The following is a 21546-nucleotide window of genomic DNA, read 5'->3' on the forward strand; positions in this document are numbered from 1 at the left end:
TAAAAATTCACAACGTCTCGTCTTCAAGAGGACAAAGAAGCGAGAATGATATCTCATCAGAAGATTAATTCTGCAGTGCTCGGGAAAAGTGACATAAGTCAGTTTTCACAAACCTTTTTTGATAATTTATTGACAACTTACACTGGTTTATGTCGACTTGATTTTTTTCTGTATGAATTATTGTAATGGGAGGAATACTTATTTATTTTTTCCAAGCGAGCAGATGTTCCGTAAGTTGTCAATAAATTATCAAAAAAGGTTTGTGAAAACTGACTTGTATCACTTTTCCCAAGCACTGCAGAATTACAAATAGCTAAATTCTTGTCACTGACAGTTATTTGTGACGACACAAAAGAGTAGGATGTCCTCCTCAACCTCTTATTCACTTGAAGAAGGTAGATCGAATCTTCGAAATATTCTGACTCTTGTTTGCTTCAACAGCAATGGGAGAAGTCCTAGCTATACTTTTTTTTTATGAATTATCGGCATTGCTTTCTATCTCATTTAGAACGATGGAGTTAATCAATTCTCTCCCAACTTTCGCTTTTGTAGCATCATAGGATATGCATTCCTTGCAGAGGTACAGATCTGGGACGCAACAGCGCTATTCTTAGAAGACACATGCATAGAATAAAACTGTGATCAAAAGCCACCAGTGTAGACTTTATGAGCTAGAGAAAGTGACCACCTGGCATGTAATCCATGAATGTGATTCGTTAAGCCACATAATAACATAAAATATAAATCCTTTTGTATGATAAATACAGAACAGAGCATAACACTAAAATGAATTATTGTAAATAAGCTCACAAAACTGATTATGGCCATTTGAGACTGACTTGGCATTAATCTAAAGACTATTTTCTTCTGAGAGTGAGGTGAGCTGCTACTCTTGCGTGGTTGCCAACCTGCGCTGGAATATTACACTAACCAGAAGCTAGACACATTTTCACCCACACCGGCCGACTGTGCTAAGGCAGGTCGTCGATCGATGATAGGAAAAATTCTGATGCAATACGAATGAAAGGAGAGATGTCAATAGCTTCTGTATATTGTGGAAACGAGAGAACCCCGAGAAAATTCCTAACTGCGAACTTGTCCACCACAATGTCACTGTGAAAAATCCCAGGCCTGACCCGCACTGAAAACCAAACTCACTGCGTGACACAACCTCAGGAATTTTACAACTAGTTTCTAACTGTGACGTCTACATTTGATCTACATTAATAGAAAATATTAAAGGATTTGGTGAAACGAAAATTACACTGACGTTGACATGGAAGGTTGAAGGTCAGTAGGTCTAAGGATTTTAAGTCTAATGACAGAACGTCTAATTTTGTAAGTCTAATGACATTTTGTCTTTGGAACAAAATCTAATATAACCTAGTGCAATTTACAAAAATATCTAATACTACATATTCTAACTTGCAATGACGTCTAATACTAGTATGCCTAAATTATAACAATAATATATCTGTTACCCGTATATTATTGTTTATTGCATATAACTCAGGAGTAAAATACAGTAGGTCTAATGTTGAAATAGTTGAGCAATGAAAATATACAGTAGATTAAATCTTCATTTTCATCTTCCAGTACAGCATGGAATTTCAGCCTATAGCTTAAAGTTCTCAAGTACAAATTCATTTTTATACTGCTGGTAACGTGTTACCATTCTCTCTACTTGTCTTTGATTAATTTGGTACGATTTTTTACGGAATGCTGAACTCTTCCATATCCTGTCAGGACCTGTTATGAGCATTTCATTACTACGTTGGTCTGTTCTCATACTGTATATTCTAAAAACTTCCATATGAATGCATGATGAAATATAATATATATATATATATATTTTTAATTTCGAGTGCCATCCTCCAACACTATTTATAGTTCTTTGGAGTCCATTAATACAAGATTAAACACATTCCACACTTTGTAGACTTGAATGTTATCCAAGTCCTCATTAGTGACACAAGTAGCATTGCAGGCGTCTCTGAATGAACATCTCCAGTAGATCCTATTGCTGATTTTACTACTCAATCTTAAGTGGTAGTCGAAATTATTATGAATAATAATTTGTTTACCTTTAGACGAATTAATAGTAGGCCTATATGTATTAATTTTGCTAAAAAATTTCTGAAACTGACAAGGTACCGTATTACTAAGGAAACGTATGTTCATTGCCGTAACAATATCAACTTTTTTAGTAAATATTGTTAAAATTATTTGAGATTTATACACACATTTTATTTAGAAATTTACACATTAGACGTAAATTTAATTTAGACATTTACACATTAGACATAAATTTAATTTAGACATTTACACATTAGACGTAAATTTTATTTCGACATTTAGGCATTAGAGATTTTTCTTTTAGACCTGAGTTATTATTGTACATTTTTTATTACATTTCATGTTTTATTTATTAGACCTACTGTCCATTAGACTTGCTGTCCTTAGACGTAATGACCTGAAACCGTATGGAAATGCTTAGGCCAATGTCATATCTGATAAACATAACAATGTTAACGAGTTCATTTTTACATACGAGGGAAGTCCGCATATGTACAGTAGTGGCAAAAAAAACCGGACCGACCCTTGTAGCTGATTTCAGAGCCTTGTTCACTCCAGAGCACGATAGACTGGTAACTAAGACTTTCGTGGTTCGAATCCTGCCTGGGAAGGAAACTTTTTTTGTTCTTATTCAAATTTATTCCCAATATTTTTCGATTGCTGGTAAAATTCATGTTCTGGGAATAATAAGTTAATTAAGTAGTAAAATATCGCTGCAATCTAAAAGTATTGGGAATAAATTTGAATAAGGAACAAAAAAAAGTTTCCTTCCCAGGCAGGATTCGAACCACGAAAGTCTTAGTTACCAGTCTATCGTGCTCTGGAGTGAACAAGGCTCTGAAATCAGCTACAAGGGTCGATCCGGTTTTTTTTTTTTGCCAATACTGTACATAACCTGCTTGCAAGAGTTTATTATACCGGTAATTCATGGGGGATTGTATTGTACAGTGTTAGTACAAAAGAAATATACACTTTCAATATTTTATAAATACAAAACTATTAAAGTTCTCAGAAAGCAATTTGCACTATTTTATAAAGTAATTCTTCAAGTTTAATTTGGGAACTCACAAATGTTCAATATAATTATGCTCCTTGTGTCACACGGCACACATCAAGGAGATAGTCTAGTTCATCCCGAACCCGGTGTAACATGCCTGCATCGACACTAGTCACAACACTCGTGATGCGTTATTTCAATTCATCTAAATCACTAGGCGAAGTAAACCAATTTTTTAAGCAAATCTCCGCTATATTATATATGTATCAACAATACAATGATTTGATATAAACAAACTTCACCATCGTACATGGGCAGTATCAGTGCGACAATTTCAATTCTGTTTGTTTTAGTGCATACGGTATAATTAGAATAAATCTTGACAGAGATATCAATGCCAGTGTAAGACACGAACGGTGTTATTCAACTAACACAAATTCAGCGCACGAACATTTAACTCAATTTCATAGCGACCTTGTCAGTTCTTGACTACACAGTCTGTCTTTCATTACATTGTTAAAATCCACTTTAACACGTTACTCTATATCCATAAAGATTCGTACTAAATACAATATGAAGCTTGGTTTGTAAATTATTTTTCGCATTCATTTATTGATGTATTTATTAAATTAAGTGAATTCCTTTCTCTAAAAACCAACTGGAGTAGCGAACGGAACTCGAGCTCCAAGGATATGGCTTCGAATCTAGCTTGAGGTTAGTGCCTGATTTGTTTTTCTTTTTACAAGGCTTTCTCCAACTGTGAGGCGAATGTGCGGCAATTTCATGGCACATCCTCGGAATCAATATCTCCAAAATACTATCTCGCTGTCACCAGTTTGAATAAAACTTCCAAAAAAAAAAAAAAAAACACAGGGAGGAAAAGAAAAGTAGGAAGAGAAAATATTGCCTAAATGGACATTTAAATAAATGTAAATAATTTGTACATGTAACAGATTTTAACGTACTGCACTTTATCTCAATTACATCACATACACTATATATTTCGCACCCGTTGCTATTCATGCCAATAGAATACTCGAATATTACTTTTTTTTTTTAATACAGAAACATATTTGAAGTTTTCATAGCAGTTGGACTTTGGTGCAGTTTCGACGTGTAACGTCTATATTCAAACTATAGTACATTAATCGAAAAAGTGAAAGGAAATAGTTACGTCATATCCACTAACAAAAATGTGAATGGGTCATTCTTGTTAACAAGGGGAGTCCTCCTATACTGTACATAACCCACTTGGAAGAGTTTATTATAATCCATGGGGGAGTGGGTTTTAATATATTTTTGAAACAAAGTTATTCGGTTGTGGCTTGATATGGTTGCTAAACAGTCGCGTGCACAATACATGCGTGAATGTAGGTTATAGGAAGTTAATGTAAAAGTTGGGATTATTCACATACAGATGGTTAAATAATGATAATATTTACGCAATATTCTAATGTACTTATACACAGTATACCAGTTAACTATACGTTACACGGAATCATAGAGATTTCCTCTCACTTTTTTAATAATTTCAACCAGGCATTGAAATGCAAAATATTCGAACTTTCAGAATTAGGCCTACTTGCTGGTCTCATGTCACGTTCTCGAAGCAGTACTTTGATATGTTGAAGATCTTTACCGCAAATTGTAACACAATTTAAATAATCCTCCAGATAACTGTATCAGAAATCACATAGATTCACAAATTCGAATAAACAAATCTTATGTAATAATTATTCACTACAAAATAGTAATAAAGTTGATTTACATACAGTACGTATCAGAATATATAATTTAGTAGATAGATGGCGATGCTGTGCTCCTGCAGCTATAGACTGGATATCAAAACAAGTGAAAGTAAAGCCGTACATATACCGTTCATCGACGACAAGCGTTTAGTCTGCGAGTGTGGTTGTATAAAAAAATGTTACCTTACATGGTGTGTCTGAGTGTGGGAATAGCTATATCCATTATATCAGTACTATTTGAACGGAATCTGTGTTTTGGATCGATTACAAAATATTGTTAGCAATAATTTTACTGCCATCGTAGCTGGCGAACATTAATCTGCAGGTAGATAGACATAATACGTCACAACTATGACATCGAAGTTCACAGTAGTCGTCATCCACGAAATTATTGAAAATTACACTAAATTCCAAATTCTGGATTTTAGATGTGTAATGTGTGTAATTGAATTGTCGTTCAGTCAACTGTCCGAAGACAGGTCTGAACCTCACAAGTGATACCAACAAGGCAACACTTATGAGGCAACTAGGTCAGGAGGTAATGGGGTAGGATGGCCAGTTCCTTTCCCCTCCATTGCATATATCGCCGACTAGCTACATATTACACTAATCAGACTTTAGGTGTACTGTATACAAACAATTGTTCTTTCTGTGCCACATATCGTCAAGTGAGATGTACTGCCTGATAATAGATGTGTATATCAGCTAGAACCTCAATCAGAATTATATTCCATTTTAATCTAAGAAGAATTTGAACTATTGCAGAGATTTTATTTTAAACTATATTGTACACTTAAAATCAGAACCAATTAAGTAAATCATATAATTATTTTGGCTTGGTACTCATTTAATTTTGCTAAATGAAACATTAAGACATAACTGCTACAGTATTTAATCATAGCTAGTAATTTAGGCCCAAGAATATAATATAATAACAAATTTATATTTAAATATCCTAATCTTGTCAATTCTAATAGTTCTAGTATTAAATTTAAAAAGTTATGCATGGATTTTATAAAAATTTAAAAATTGTAAATTTAAATGTATATATTCTTATTGCGTAGTAGACATAAGACAAATTGTATTATATACTTCTTAATTTCAATTTAGGAATCCGTCCCTGAGCACGAGTTCTACTCTTTCAGGGGAGAACTAAAGTTTTCTGTTAATATTATATTTTATGTATTTTATGTTACATTATTAGCAAAATAAATAAATAATATTAAAGTTATGGTATGAAATTCCCATTCAATTTATAAAGAACTTAATCCGCAGATAGGCGTAATATACTAGTAGCAAGTAACTGATAAAAATGTTACAAAATACCTTTATGCACGAAGTACTAATCTACCATAAAATCATAAAAAATTACGTAATTATCATTGAAGGGTTTCAAACCAGTCGTGACTGTCCCACAATATCACAAAAATTAAGTTTCTTATCTTAATTATTCTGATTGAAATTCTGACTGATAATCTATTATCAGGCAGTACATCTGAAATGGCGATGTATGTCGGAGGAAGAACAATAGTTGCATACATCTCAAGTCTGATTAGTGGACTATATTACTAGTCAGCGATGTATACAATGGAGGGGGTCAGGAATTGGTCACTCTACTCCATTATCTCCTGGCTTAGTTGCCTCACGAGTGATGTCTTATTGGTATCACTTATGAGGTTCCAACTAGCCTTAGGACTGCTGACTAAGCATATATACATCTTAATCATACTTTATCTTAATCTACCTTGTGGTAAGCATGAATAACTCTTTCGTTAACTACTGAAGGCTGCAAATGTGAGATTAAGTTTGACATATTATGAATTTAACCGTTCTCAGTTGAAATTAAACCTTGAATATCTCCGAAACCATTTCATGTGGATTAGTCATGTGTGGTTTGAAATCCTTCAATTAGTCTTAGATGCTGTGACATTAGCTCTTCTCTATTAATTTAAAAGTGTTATGTCTGTTTCATAGTGGTTACTTCTATCTGTCTAAAAATTGTCGGAAAATTACGTTTTCATAATCCTTTAAAAAATTTGCAAATGTGTTTTTAGGTATTCGAAGCCATTAGAAACTTATAAAGTGAAACTGATGTTATGTCAAGAAAAATGGAAGCTATTGTATTACTAATCACTTACATAGGCCTATTATACAATAGTAAAATTTTTATTCATACGCAGTTTGTCAGAAATTTAAGAAAAATAGCATTTTTACATGTATAATTAATCTTAAACAATGCATACTTTATCAAATTGGAATTAAATAATTTTTCTTTATTCTAGAACATCAACACACAAACGATCATAGTTACCAACTGGAATATACCAACTCAGAATACACTTCCATAATTTAATGTTATTTTATCACTGTCCGAAGGCTAAAAGGAAAACTTCCATGCTTCAGGAAGGCGATTTTTAGATTTTACATTTGTGACCCGTTGCGAGGAAAGGAACCTAAAGTCGTGAAAGGAAATTTTACAGGAGAACAAAATAAGAGTTTGCAGTGTAAAAACTGCATTTCTATGTTTTGACATCTTGCGCTACCTGTAGGTCTATTTAAGTGGCGAATTTCAAACTGTTTATACTGATTATTTTACATCACGTGACAGTGAAAGTGAAACAGAAAATGACGTGGAGAATGAAAAATCTGATGGCCAGCTAGAAGACATTGTTTCAATTATTTTAAGTTATTTTTGTTTTCTGTATGTATTTCATATCAATTCCATGCTGTAACTTAATGTTTAATGTGTATGTGTTATATTTCATATTAATTTGTTTATGTGCACTTCACGTTCAACTTATTTTGCAGAAAATTTTACTTTTATATTATCAATCAAACACAGTTTGCAACATACTGACACATAAATAAACCATGTTAATGTTATTTTTACCTTCTTCTTATAACTCATAATAACTACACAGTACTATTTAAATACCTAAATCTTTCTTATAGTTGCTAAGAAAACTAGTAAAAACTTTAATTGCATTTTTCTCGAAAAGTACACTGGTAGCAAAAAAACCGGACCGACCCTTGTAGCTGATACAAAAGAATCCTGTGCTGTGTAGTGTGTCAAACTGTGGTAATTTCAATATGGATAGTGAAGCCAGAGGTATGTACTGCTATTTAATATAAAAATGCGCAGTTATCTTTACCGAATAGAGGTAGAAATGTAATATTGATGCCAGATGAAAATAAAATTCTCAAAGTTTTTTTGTCTCTAAGTTTGAGGCACTGAAGGAAACAAAAGACGGTAAGAATCGAAGAAATGCAATAAATTTCATTGTTACAATTAATTATACAAGATGGATGTGTTTTGTGACTAGCAACATTTTAATCTGTGACTCTGAAATCAGCTACAAGGGTCGGTCCGGTTTTTTTTTTTTGCCACTACTGTACATAATGTAATATCAATATTCAATATTAAAAACTATAACACTCAGGACCATGAATTTTTTTAAATGCTCAGTATGTAATCCTCTTTTTGAAACCACAAAAAAAAAAAAACAAACAAAAAAAAAATGAAAAATCCTACTATAGGTCCCATTTCCTGCAACTGGTCACATTTATATACGTTTTTAACATCCATGATACCGAGCAATTTTTATTTTTATTTATTTATTTTTTAATATGCCGCTAGCAATTTTTCTTACACTATTTGCGAAATCATTTTCATAAAACAAAATATTTACTATAATAATATATTTGAAATAAGAATCCAATGTAGTGGCATATTCGGAAACTTTACAGAAAATACATTTCTAAAATATTTCCTTCTTTATCAATATTATTTAAAATGTGTAAAAACAACAAAATTTCCAAACGCTTGTCAGTGGTATAAAAAAAATTGACGTTCTTAATTTATCTTGTGTACCGTTGGTTATATCCCAGGAGTTACTGAAGGCAGTTTGACATGTACTCACGTGTGGTCGGCTGGTGAGGGTGTGGAAGGGTTTTGTGGCCCTGTCCGGCCGCGGGGGTTGATTCTCGGGCGGCGGGAGGGGGGCGCGGAGGCTCCGGGCTCGATGCAACCTGGCGGTGTCCCCAGTGAGCACAAGCCGGCAGATTTCTCCGGTTTATATACCAGGCATTCCCTCTCCAGCGACGCCCCACAAGGGGCCCCGCCTGACGCGGTAGTGGGGGAGCGGCGCGTGCTGGACAGGTGGAAGCAGAGGGGCTCCTCCACGTTACAATATGTTATGTATTTAATATAATATACTGTAAATACTTCGATAATATTTATACATTGTTAGGCCACATATTAAAAAAAAATGCCACAGACATTGTTTCCTCCGTAAGTATGAATTTCCGTTAATCTCTCCTCTCTTCGTGCCATACGTGGAGACTCAGTGGCAGGGGTTTAGCGTTTCTGTATCTGTTACGTGGAAATGATGAGTTTACATACGGGGCACTGCACCTAATAATGAAAATTTTCACCTCAAATTATAAATTTTCCTGAAAAATGCCACCTCATTTACCGATTTTTGTAAATTTTATAAGTTTACTGATATAATTATAAATACTCCTAAAAATCCCCCCCTTTATTTTTTTTATTTTAGTAGATTTTTTAAAATAATTTATTGATCGATCAGCACATTAAGCGCTATATAGATCATTTCTAAAAAATATAAATACAATATATGACACTGAATTGAGGGCAGCCTAGAGTAGGTTATTTTACGACGCTTTAACAACATCTTAGCTTACCTAGCGTCTGAATGAGATGAAGGTGATAATGCCGGTGAAATAAGTCCAGGGTCCAGCACCAGCAGTTACCCAGCATTTGCTTGTAATGGGTTGAGGGAAACCCCCGGAAAAAACCTCAACCAGGTAACTTGCCCCGACCGGGAATCGAGCCTAGGCTACCTGCTTTCGCGGCCAGACGCTCTAACCGTTACTCCACAGGTGTGGACTCCCGCTTATTGAGCACATTTTTTTTTAGCTTATTGATGTTGGTAAATGTTGTAATTGTACTGATATAAATGTTCCTGAAAATTCCTTTCTAAGCAAATTGTTTAGCTTATTAATCTTGGTAAGTTTTATAATTGTACTAGTATCAACATAAATGTTCCTGAAAATTTTCCCTCTTTCAAGCATTTTTGAGCTCATTTATCTTGCTAAGTTTTAATTGTACTAATATAATAATAAATTAAAATATTCCCCTTAATAAGCAATATTTTCAGATTATTTGATAATGCTCTGTCTTGTAATAATAATTGTACTTATTAGAGTGAATTGGCATAAACTGATGGGAATCCTAAAGAAAATTGGTGTGGATTGGAAAGAGACGAGATTGTTCAGTAATCTTTATATGAAACAACGAGTCAAAGTCAGGATAGGAGAAGAAATGTCAGAAGGAAGTGAAATTGGGAGAGGTGTACGTCAAGAATACCCTTTATCACCTACCCTGTTAAACATCTACTTGGAGAATTTAGTAAAGAACTGTTTTCAGAACATGGGAGGATTGATAATAGGAGGAAGAAGAATAAAGTGTGTAAGATTTGTTGTTGATATGGCGTTGTTAGCAGAAGAGGAAATGATACTAAAGGATATGCTACTGAAGCTAAATGACAGCTGTGAGCAGTATGGGATGAAGATAAATGCAAATAAGACGAAGAGCATGGTCATAGGAAGAAAAATACAGAAGATAAACTAGCGAATTCTAAATGAGGCAGTAGAGCAAGTGGACAGCTTCAAATACTTGGGATGTACTATAAGCAGTAACATGAACTGCTGCCAAGAAGTCAAAAGGAGGATAGCAATGGCCAAGGAAGCTTTTAATAAAAAAAAAGCATTTTCTGCGGATTTCTGGAAAAAGAACGAAGGAAGAGACTAGTGAAGTGCTTAATATGGAGTGTGGCACTGAATGGGGCAGAAACATGGACATTACGACGAAGTGAAGGGAAGCGAATAGAAACATTTGAAATGTGGATATGGAGAAGAATGAAATGTGTGAAGAATAAGAAATGAAGCTGTGTTGGAAAGAATGGGTGAAGAAAGAATGATACCGAAACTAATCAGGAAAAGGAAAGGGAATTGGTTTGGTCACTGGCTGAGAAGAAACTCCCTACTGAAGGGTGCATTTCAAAGAATGGTGAACGGGAGAAAAGTTCGGGGTAGAAGAAGATATCAATGATAGACGACATTAAGATATATGGATCATATGAGGAAGTGCTTAATTTGCCTTCTTTAATAGTATAATAACCTATGGTATTTCTGTGTGGGAAAATAGTTCTAGTGTATCTAATGTTCTCCTTCTGCAAAAAAAAAAAAAAAAAAAAAAAAAAAAAAAAAAAAAAAAAAAAAGTCTTACGCATATTGACTGGTTCTGCTTATGATGCGCACTGTAAGCCACTATTCATAAATGAGGCTATTCTGACTGTTATTAATCTTTACATCTTCACTTCTTTGCTGACGGTAAAGAAAAATTTAGCAAATTATTATCATAGATCTGATCATCATAATTACAATACAAGATATAATTTTCAATTGACTGAATCTAATGTTAGACTGGAAACAACTAAAAAACAATTTATGTCCATGGCGGTATCTATGTTTAATAGATTACATAAGTCTGCACACGCTGTTAACTATAACACATTTAAGAATGTTTTAAAACATTGGATGATTAAAAATCTCTTTTATAGTATTAGTGAATACTTTAAGTCCTCCGTTAATAACTTATGTTTCTAATGTAATTTTATTCACTCTGTTTGTTTTATTATGACTATGACCATAGTATTTGTATAATACTCATGACTTTAATAAAATCTAATCTAATCTAAAACGAAAAGGAAGGCAGAAAATAGGAAAGACTGGAGAAAGCTGGGTTTGCAGTGAAAGGTCTGCCCTTGGGCAGAAGACTAAATGAATGAATGAATATATTCAGTATGTGTTTCCATTAGGCCTACTCTTAAGTCGTTGAGATGCCTGTGCATATTACAGCTGCCATTCCGTCTTCACTAGCGTTGTTGCACCGGAAAAGCGAGTGACGAATTTAATTTCTATTGGTTGTTCCAAACGGGCTGCAGGTAGAAGGAAGTTCAAAAGTAGATGTTACAGAACTGTCTAAAGTCTGCTCTTTGCTTCTGACACCTTTTTGTGTACGGTATATGGGTAAATACAAAGTTTTGCAACAGCGAAAATGAACACTGAACTGCGGCACATTGTGCGCTTTTCTAAATTATTATTATATGGATAAATAATAGTTTGGTCGAAGTCCATTGAAATATATGAAGTATTCCAACTTCTTTTCTCTAAAAATATCTAAATCAACCTTAGTTCTTTTTTCGTTAACAACTACCAGTATTCAAAGTTTAAAAATTAGCGATGAATATAGACTAATAATATACAGTGAAAATGGTTTAGATCCCAAAAGTTTTAAATATCCATCATTGAAAGAAGCCACATATGTGAAACATATGGGTGTCATTATTGATTAAAATTTAAAATGGTCTCATTACATTACTTATCTTTGTAAGAGGCTTCGTAAAATAATTTATAAATTCGTTAATCTTCGATGCTACTTACTCATTAGAGTTCTACGAAATATTTATTTGGCCATTTTTCAGTCTATCATTCAATGTGGTATTATTGTTTGTGGTGGAAGTACAAAAATTAATCTTAGTCCGTTAAATTTACTACAAAAACGAATAATTAAAATTTGTTTGAAGAAACGTTTTGATTATCCAACTAAATTAATTTATTCTGAATTTAATATATTTAATATTGAACAAATTTATAAATATACTCTGTTAAAATTTTATCATAAAAATCGTAATAAGTTTATATTACAGGCACATAATCATGACACAAGGCGAAATAATAATCCATCATTAGTAGAACCTAAATGTCTCACATCTGCTGGTCTAAAGCATAGCACTAATTTTGGCCCTCGGTTGTATAATGCTTCAGCTAAATTACACCCAGAACTTCTAACATGTAACCCACTAACATAGAACAAGACAATTAGAAACGTGTTAATGTCTTCAATTTGATTAAATAAATTTATAGCCTATGTGTATGAATTAATCAGCCTATATTATATTTGTATTCTATAATTTTGGAATATATATTTTTTCATAAATTGTCCTACTTTATTCACGTACGATATTATTCTTCTCTATATTAATATTATATAATTTCATTGCCGCTGTAATTTTAATTTTAGTGCCTATTTTATTTTATTTTATTTTATTTTCTATATTCCTCTTATATTAATATATTATATTATATAATTTTAAATGTAGCTGTAATTTTAATTTTAGTTCCTATTTTATTTTATTTTGTCTATTCTTTTATATGCCTATTAATAATATATGTGAACTGTGACCGAACACGAACGCTGCTCATTCGGTCAATTTTTTTTTTTAATATTACTGTATCTCCTTTTTATATTGATTGTATTATTTTATTTCTATTTCTCTAGTTTGTAATTATATTCTGTATTCTGTATATTTAAATAGCGATGACACACTAACACTAACATAGATATATATATAGACCTACACACAAACACACACAATGATGATAGTCTCAAAAAATGTTTCCTTATCAGAATCAACATTAATAAAACATAATGGTAGATAACAATACACTGTCGCTAAAATGGATGACAGAAATAAATGAAAGTGTCAGCTTTACCAAGCGGCAGTTAGCACAACCTTAGGAGTCTTGTTATGGGAAGTGTCCACACGCGCCTTATAAGAGCAGTGCTAACAATCGAACCTCACATAGGTCACGTGGACAAATAGAGGAGGCTTAAATAGATTATAATAGCGTTTGCTTTAAGTATTAACATGTAGATTTGACGATTGCAGAGTTTGGTGTTTATTTATTTTTCTGTGTCCTTAAACCTGTTGATCAAACTGTTGTGTGCGATCGTCAAGTTGATGATGTAGAGTCATATTTGAAATGTGCCATGGATTATAAGTACAGGAAGTAAACTGGACAAGGTAATCTAATCACAGTTTTGCCAGCTTTAACCCAGCAGTGAATTAAACACTCAACGTAACTAAATTAAAATGAGAATACTATAATAAGGTAAATTAAACCAGTATACACATAATTAACATTCCAATTTGCAACAAGAATATTTAACTCATCCTTACAAATAACTACCATTAACAAAGTTGAAAACTACCAAAATATTATGAGTCATGATTAGTGGACGTAGTTTCCAATGATCAATTATAAGCTGAACTAAAATATCGCTTGGACGACAGAGATAGTAAAAATTAAGTTTTTTAATTTTCTTTTTTAAATAACAACCGAAAGAACTAAGCCAAATTGCCGTTGTCAGTATTGTCAGCTCTCATGCCGACGCAAGATACAAGTTGCCCTACATTTGTTTTTGAAATTTATAAGTTGCCAAGCGAGCTGTTATTGATCCAACTTGGAGATCCGCGCTGAAAAGAGTGGGGGTGACCAGATCGATCTTTCTGTCTGAGGTGCAATCGATAGCAAGTACATCACACGTGCGGAAAAACGATAGCCAAGAATCGATTATATTGGAAACCTGACAAAATTAAATGTACCATTGTGTCACATTACAATAAAAGGTCACACGCACACTCATACCGCTATATATTTTGATATACTTAGTAGATCTATCTATCTATCTATCTATCTATCTATCTATCTATCTATCTATCTATCTATCTATCTATCTATCTATCTATCTATCTATCTATCTATCTATCTATCTATCTATCTATCTATCTATCTGTCCGTCCGTCCGTCCGTCCGTCTGTCTGTATGTATGTCTGTCTGTCTGTCTGTCTGTCTCTGTCTGTCCGTCTGTCTGTTGATCCATCCATTCATTCATCTTCAACTATTTTTAGCACATGTTTACCGTCTCACAGATTCACGCTCCTTGTCGCCCTGCTCTCCGCATGTGAATCCCCACTACATTCCCTTACGGTACTCTCACAAATCATTGTTCTTCATTAAGCAATCGAGCTGTAGATCAGTGTTAGGTCAAGAACACATATAAAATTTCTAATTTTCAAAACATAACTTTTTCAAATATGTGTTAGAGGAAGAACAATAGTTTGTATACCTCTGAAATCTGATTAGTGTAATATGTTAGCAGTCAGCAATGTATGGAATGGAAGGAGAAGGAAATTAGCCATCCTACCCCATTATCTTCTGGCTTAGTCCCCTCATGAGTGATGCCTTATTAGTAGAATCCTAAAGCCTCCGAGCAACACTCTACAGTGTAGGTAGGTACGGAGTAGCTGTAGCGCGGCGGACACACTTTACGTCTGGTGTTCAGCGAACATGTCAAAACAAAACAAAATTAGACGGTTGGGAATGAGTACTCCAATAGAAGAATTTGGTAGCGAGCACTTCATTAGGAGAGAAGAATAACGTATTTTATCTGAAAGAAGGATAAATTTTTCTTTTGAAACACTTAAACGTTTAGTCACTCGTTGTAATGTAAAGCAAGTAGTCAGTGTAAATAATTTCGTTTTTACTGTGATTTATTGTATTGTTGTAATTATATGTATTTATTTATTTATACTCGTAGATGTTTACATACATAGGCTGTGTCCATTTACAACGTTCACTTGTAAAATAAGTATGTCTATTCATAATAAAATTTCTGTAGCTGGCATTATAGACGGTAATACGTGGAGACAAAAACAACCTACAAAATTTCTAACCAAACAAAAGTTGAAACATCAGGGCCAAAACATACTTTACATATTTCAATATTAACTCATTTTTAATTGTGAATATTGAAATTTCAATCCTTTCAAGAAATGATCCCATTATTTACTTCTAAATTCATTTTCATATTTATAAAATGTATCTATTTATTTTAAAAAGTGCAATTTAAATATTGAAAACTCTGTAAATAATCGAGAAAGCAAGGCTAACAGCGCCCGCAAAGCCGAAAACCCGCAAAACCGAAAATGTTCTATACGTCGCGTCGTTGACGTAAAGACTGCTTGTGAGCGTATCGAGACGCCGAGATTGATCACTCCTGAAGTCCCGAACGTCAAAGAGGCACAGTTGTTTATATCTACTTTGGCAACTGTTATATATGTACAAACAGTCAAAGAGTCTATTTGAAATATCATCTGTACCTTCCAGTGTATAATAATCCGTTCCCCAATATTTATTTAATTACTAGGAATTTTCTTTTCATATTTTTGATATCAAGTGTGCAATCTCAAGTAAAAGTATATTAACGTTATATTTTATGTTTCTTATAAATGCAAATTTATTTCAGAATTGTCTTTTTTCTATTTATATAACCATAGGTAATATCATATAATAGAACCAGAACATTTTGAGAACTAAGATACTGTTCTGTTCTGTCTTTTTGTCTCATTTAAACATTTATAATGTTATTTATTTCAATGATGCATGTTATTCAAAGTTACGAAATCTTCCAACGCAAACCAAATGCTATTTCGAGAATGATGAGCGAGACTCGAAGCTCACGAGAATGGCGAAACGAGACTCGAAAGACAAATGCAACGAACACAGCGAGCAAGAGCGGCAGTTAGTTTTGTTCATCTCTAGTAAATAGGATAAAAATAATTAACTTTTACTTTTTGAGTGAAAACTACATATGTGAAACAGAAAATTAGGCCTTTCTAGAATCTAATTTCGTTTACTTAATGTGAGTATAATCTTCTATTGCCCATAAGATGGCTTTAAATAAATATTTTGTTATTAAATTCACGTGACATTATACTTTGTATGTGAGTAGCATTCTTATTGTTCAGAGCTTATACTGCCCTATACGAATAAGCAGATATAAACACGAAACAGAGCGGGGAGACGAATTGCATCTAACGTGTACTCAGATTAACCAAACGCCGGACTGTACTTATTAGTATCAGTTATGAGGTTCAAACCTGACTTTAGACAGTTGAATAAACAACAAACAACATTTTCAATTTCGAAAATGGCGGAGAATGTACTTGAGAAAACATTTATATTCATATGCAGAGTGAGTCGTAAGTGACTTGATCCAAACAAATACTGGGTGTTTATTTCAAAGTGAGTCATGACGTCACTGTTGTGAGTCAGCGATTTGAGGCGAAGTTCAGCTTTTATGTCAGAGAAGTTGCCTATTAATCAAGGCGTTCAATCTGAACTTGAGAACGTGTACGGAATAACTTGAACGTCGTAGCAACAGATGGCGGTCTGTGTGCTACCATAACCTCTTTCGAACTGTGTTTTGCGCGGCCAAGTCGTACGCAGGTTATTTGTTATCATCGGTTGCGTACGGCAACATTCCACAACACAAATCAAATGCTTCGTGTCCATGCTGACCGTCGAAGTTAATGTCAACAAATACGTAAGTAATCGTCTTAACCCTCTCCCCATATCCCGACAGTAAGAAAAAACACCTCAGTACGTGTTTCCAAACAGTTCACATTCCTGCCACTACCGGCCACCATTTAATTAAAAAAGTTAAGATACTCTACAAATTTAGTGTGCAAAGTTCTTTAATTGTATCCACTGTTACATGTATTTTCTTCAACATTCAACCGAGAGTGACTAGGTAGCCTAAGCGTTTATGATTTTTCTTGAAATTGCCGATGTCCCCTGCTGGACCATAAAAAAATATGGTCAGTCTACTCGTAAGTGAATTTATAGCCACAGAGATAACACAAAAAGCTTGATGATTTTCGACAGTTCATTCACGTTTAATTAACTTAATTATTTTGCATAAGTTACATCAAACTTGCTATAATCTATCTGCAGTTTCGAACTTCATTACAGCAACACACTAGCCCGTAATGATTATTATGTTAAATACAGAGAGAAAACACAACCTTAAATAAGGGCAAGTGCTCGATGCCGTAATTCACCAAAAGAGGAGCTCAATGACTCGCCAACAACTTGGGACACGAAGAAAATCGTCCGTCGGAAACAACGACAATACAATAAATACGTAAGCATTATTAGCCGTTTGCTAGGAAACAGACCTTCAGCAGCAATATTTCACTCGCATGTCAGAATTGACGAAAGTGAAATGAGCGGATTCGCAATTCGTTTGAAGTGCAGCTACAAACTTCAATTCCTATTTGCAGTTATTAAGTCAATTTCAAGATCTTCTTCGGTAAGTAACATTAAAATAATAACTACCAGCGTTCATTCTGGTTTAGGAATAGGGTCAACCGCTAATACGAGTATCAACACAAAGACAATCGTGGTACTATTTATCTTATCTTATCTTCCACTAGAGTACGGTATCTTCAGCGCTACTTTCCTGACAGATGACTAGTGTGTCTTGATGATATGTTCATGATGATGAATTGGAATTATTTCTAACGCTATTTTTTATATTTACAAAAATCGTCATTTAAACGGTGTAAATTTTAAAAATGGTTTTAGTGGTTTTGTAATTCTAAGCATATTCTTTCCTTCCAAAATAACAATATTCCCATTCAGACATCCCTGTAACACATATTCATTGTCGGCTTCTAAGGACCATATATATTAAAGGACAAAACAAAATCCTTAATATATATTTCTCCAAGAGGAAAGTAAACCTGTTGGTCCTGTATCCTAGATTTACTGCAAGTAGAACAGGGCAGCAGTCCCCAATTTCTTGCCCAAATTGAATTTCTACACTGATGAACCCTCTGTACGGTAGTTGAAAGCATTGCTGAATAAAGTACTGTTTGTCTGTCTGTCTATGTAGGCATATCTGTCTATCAGTAGCTACCTGTCTGCCCACCTGTTTATCCATCTGTCTATTTGTCTGCCCGCCGTCCACCGCACAGTGGAGTATTTGGCAGATTGCACCAAAATTGTCGTGGCACCGAAATGTCTTATTTACCTGAATGGCCTAGTATCAGAAATGAAAAATGACCCAAAAACATGGACCGAAACAGCCTGAATCCCTAGATCATATCTACCCAGATTGCTGTGCGTTATAGGTTTTGACAGTAACAACTTTTGTCATGTTTACTATGCTGCCATCTAGTTGTTACATAAGGAGTCACGTCATAACTCCCATTTGAATTGCATTAGCGACTGTACTGCCATCTCGTGTTCGTTTACGGCGGACGGGTGGCGGTCCTGGCGGTTGTTCTCTTCAAAGTGCAACCGATTTTAACATAGGAATGAGCAATCTATATGTGATCTTGGCTGAAACGAACTTAATACAGTATAATCTAATCTAATCCATCCACCCACTCATCCATCCATCCATCCATCCATCCTTTTACCTACCTGCCTACCTCTGTCCATGCATTCGTCTGTCCGTCTATCTGTCTGTCTATTCATTTTTCCGTTTATATGTGTCTCTCTGTTTACTCGTACATCTCTATCTGCGCCTGTGTCAGTATTTTGTTTGTTTGTTTGTTTGTTTGTTTCTTTCTTTCTTTCTTCTTCCTTTCTTTCTTTCTTTCTTTCTTTCTTTCTTTCTTTCTTTCTTTCTTTCTTTCTTTCTTTCTTTCTTTCTTTCTTTCTTCCTCTGCATGTCTATATTTTGTCTGCCTGTGCCTCTGTTAAATTGTTGCTTCTCTGTCAGCTACTTATCTCCCATCTCTTGTCCACCTGTCTATACCGCTCTATTTTTCTGTATGTTTATTTTCATACGAGTTTACCACATTACTCAACAGAAGTATGAATCAATTCGTGTGTGTCCAAGATTGCTGGAAGGGACGAATGACACTAAGTCGTTACACAAGGATGCATGATTAGGACAGAACAAATATTGATTTTCACCCGGGAGATTTCGAGTGTTTATACAACGCGACAAAATGATGTAACACAGTTTATTGCGTTTTAATCACTGTGTTAATACATCAGTGGCATATATGGCTATAAGAGTACAAGTTACACTTTTTGATTGTCTTGAACCTCCTCTGGAGGTAACTCTGGAGAAAGTTTTTCAATTACAAATGCGCCTCGTAGTATTACATGCCCGCTGTGCCTAACAGCACTTCACGAGCCTTGGCATGTGTAACCCATATCAGCAACATTATTTAGATCTGACACTTCACAGACATACGGTAGACTTAACATTGAATAATTTCAAGGGTCCCGGGATCGATACCCGGACCCGGAACAATTTTTTCCCTTGAAATTATTCAAGCCTGCTTCACAGGAAGCTTTACCTGAAAGCCAGATTTGCATAAGACTTAACATTGTTTACACAATCCTTATAAATTAAATATATAGTTTTTTTTAAATATGTCCGGATATGATTATTTTATCGCCTATACTTTTATACAGGGCGAACCATTAATGTCATTAATTTCCGGGGGTCATTCTTTGAGATATTTCAAACGAAGAACTTTAATACATTTGTACAGTAGACATGTTTGTATTGTTAGTCATTATTCGACAGTTTTTCGTTAAATCATTAAAATGTAGTGTAAAGGTTGGTAATATTGTGATACGAGTAATATTGTGATAATTCTTTCTGAGAATTTATTACAATTTTACTGAACGAGAGGAGAACCGGTTTTGTACAGCAACTTTTCCACGAACATCCCCTTAAGGGGAGTCTGTACTGCCTATCCCAGCAATGTAAATTTCATCTAATTTAGGTGCACTTTTCTCAGGACTTACATAAGATGCACATTTGAAATTTTTAGGGGTTATTCTTCAAGTATTATTGTATGTAACAGGCTAAAATTACGGACTTTATCTTTTATTACTCTGCTTTATATTGCTGGGATGGCAGTACAGACTCCCCTTAATACGTTGACGCAAGTACCTACATATTCCTCTCGCTCAATAAAATTGTAAACAATTTTCAAAAAGAACTATCACAAAATTGCTCATATCACAATATTACCAACCTTTACCCTACATAGTATTAAAATATTACAGTATTAAAAACACTTTAAAATGAGTTAAAATTCATGTTAGCCAGACATGTTTCAGGACTATTATCATGTTGATCTGCCTCAATAGCTACTGAAGATAGGACAGCAACAGTTCTGAAATATGTCTAGCTAACACGAATTTTAACTCATTGTTAAGTGTTTTAATACTATGTACTCCCCCGTTCCAAAATAAGGTATAGTAACAAACAAAATACGTTTAATTATTGCGCATGCGTGCACGAAATGTTTCGCGGTGTGGTATTCTGTTCAGTAGTGAAAGGACTATCACACAGTGCAGTTGGGAATATTTCTAATCTTCTGCAGTGCATCAAACTATAATATTTAAATAGTTCATTATGAACAGAAATCAAATGGGCACCTGCTGTGGTGTTTCTGTTGCAGAAAACGTAACCCAACCCAGTCAATTTTGAATAGAACATCTAAGGCACAACAGTCGTATAAAAACGGATTGTAATTCACTGCAGTTTTTATGTTAATTTGTCTCCCTCAAAACAATGTTTGTTTTTTCTTTTATTAATTTGACATCACACAGAATGAAATGTACCTTATTTTTATGTTTTTCTTATGTTAATTTATCAAACAAGTATCTAGAAGATGTGTTAAAGTTACATTAGGCCTATATTACTGAGAACTTTAACAAAATGTAGGCTATACCATATTTTGGAACAGAATTAATTACATCTTTCTATACCATATTTTGGAACAGAGTGAGTACATTTTAACAATTTTGCACGTTTCTACTTCCTTTTCGAAATAAAAATTGTATTATATGGAATATTTCATAGCGTGTTTAGGGAAAGTCATTGATTTAATTCCCAGTATGTTCAGTCAATTTAAGATTTCAGTGTATTCTAATAATAACTGATTAAAAGAGTTTTAGTTTTGTCCTTCAAAT

General features: G+C 34.0%; 1 protein-coding gene across 1 annotated transcript in view; it reads right to left on the bottom strand.

Moving 5' to 3' along the window:
• The window catches only part of LOC138701720 (uncharacterized), a 99357-nt gene extending 90391 nt beyond the window's left edge, over positions 1-8966 (bottom strand). Inside the window, exon 1 of the mRNA XM_069828921.1 lies at positions 8742-8966. The gene's annotated coding sequence lies outside the window, so the exon portion shown is untranslated. The remainder of the gene's footprint in view (positions 1-8741) is intronic.
• Between the last annotated feature and the right edge of the window lie 12580 nt (positions 8967-21546).

Source organism: Periplaneta americana, chromosome 6 (assembly GCF_040183065.1).
Source record: "Periplaneta americana isolate PAMFEO1 chromosome 6, P.americana_PAMFEO1_priV1, whole genome shotgun sequence".
NCBI classification, from domain to species: domain Eukaryota; kingdom Metazoa; phylum Arthropoda; class Insecta; order Blattodea; family Blattidae; genus Periplaneta; species Periplaneta americana.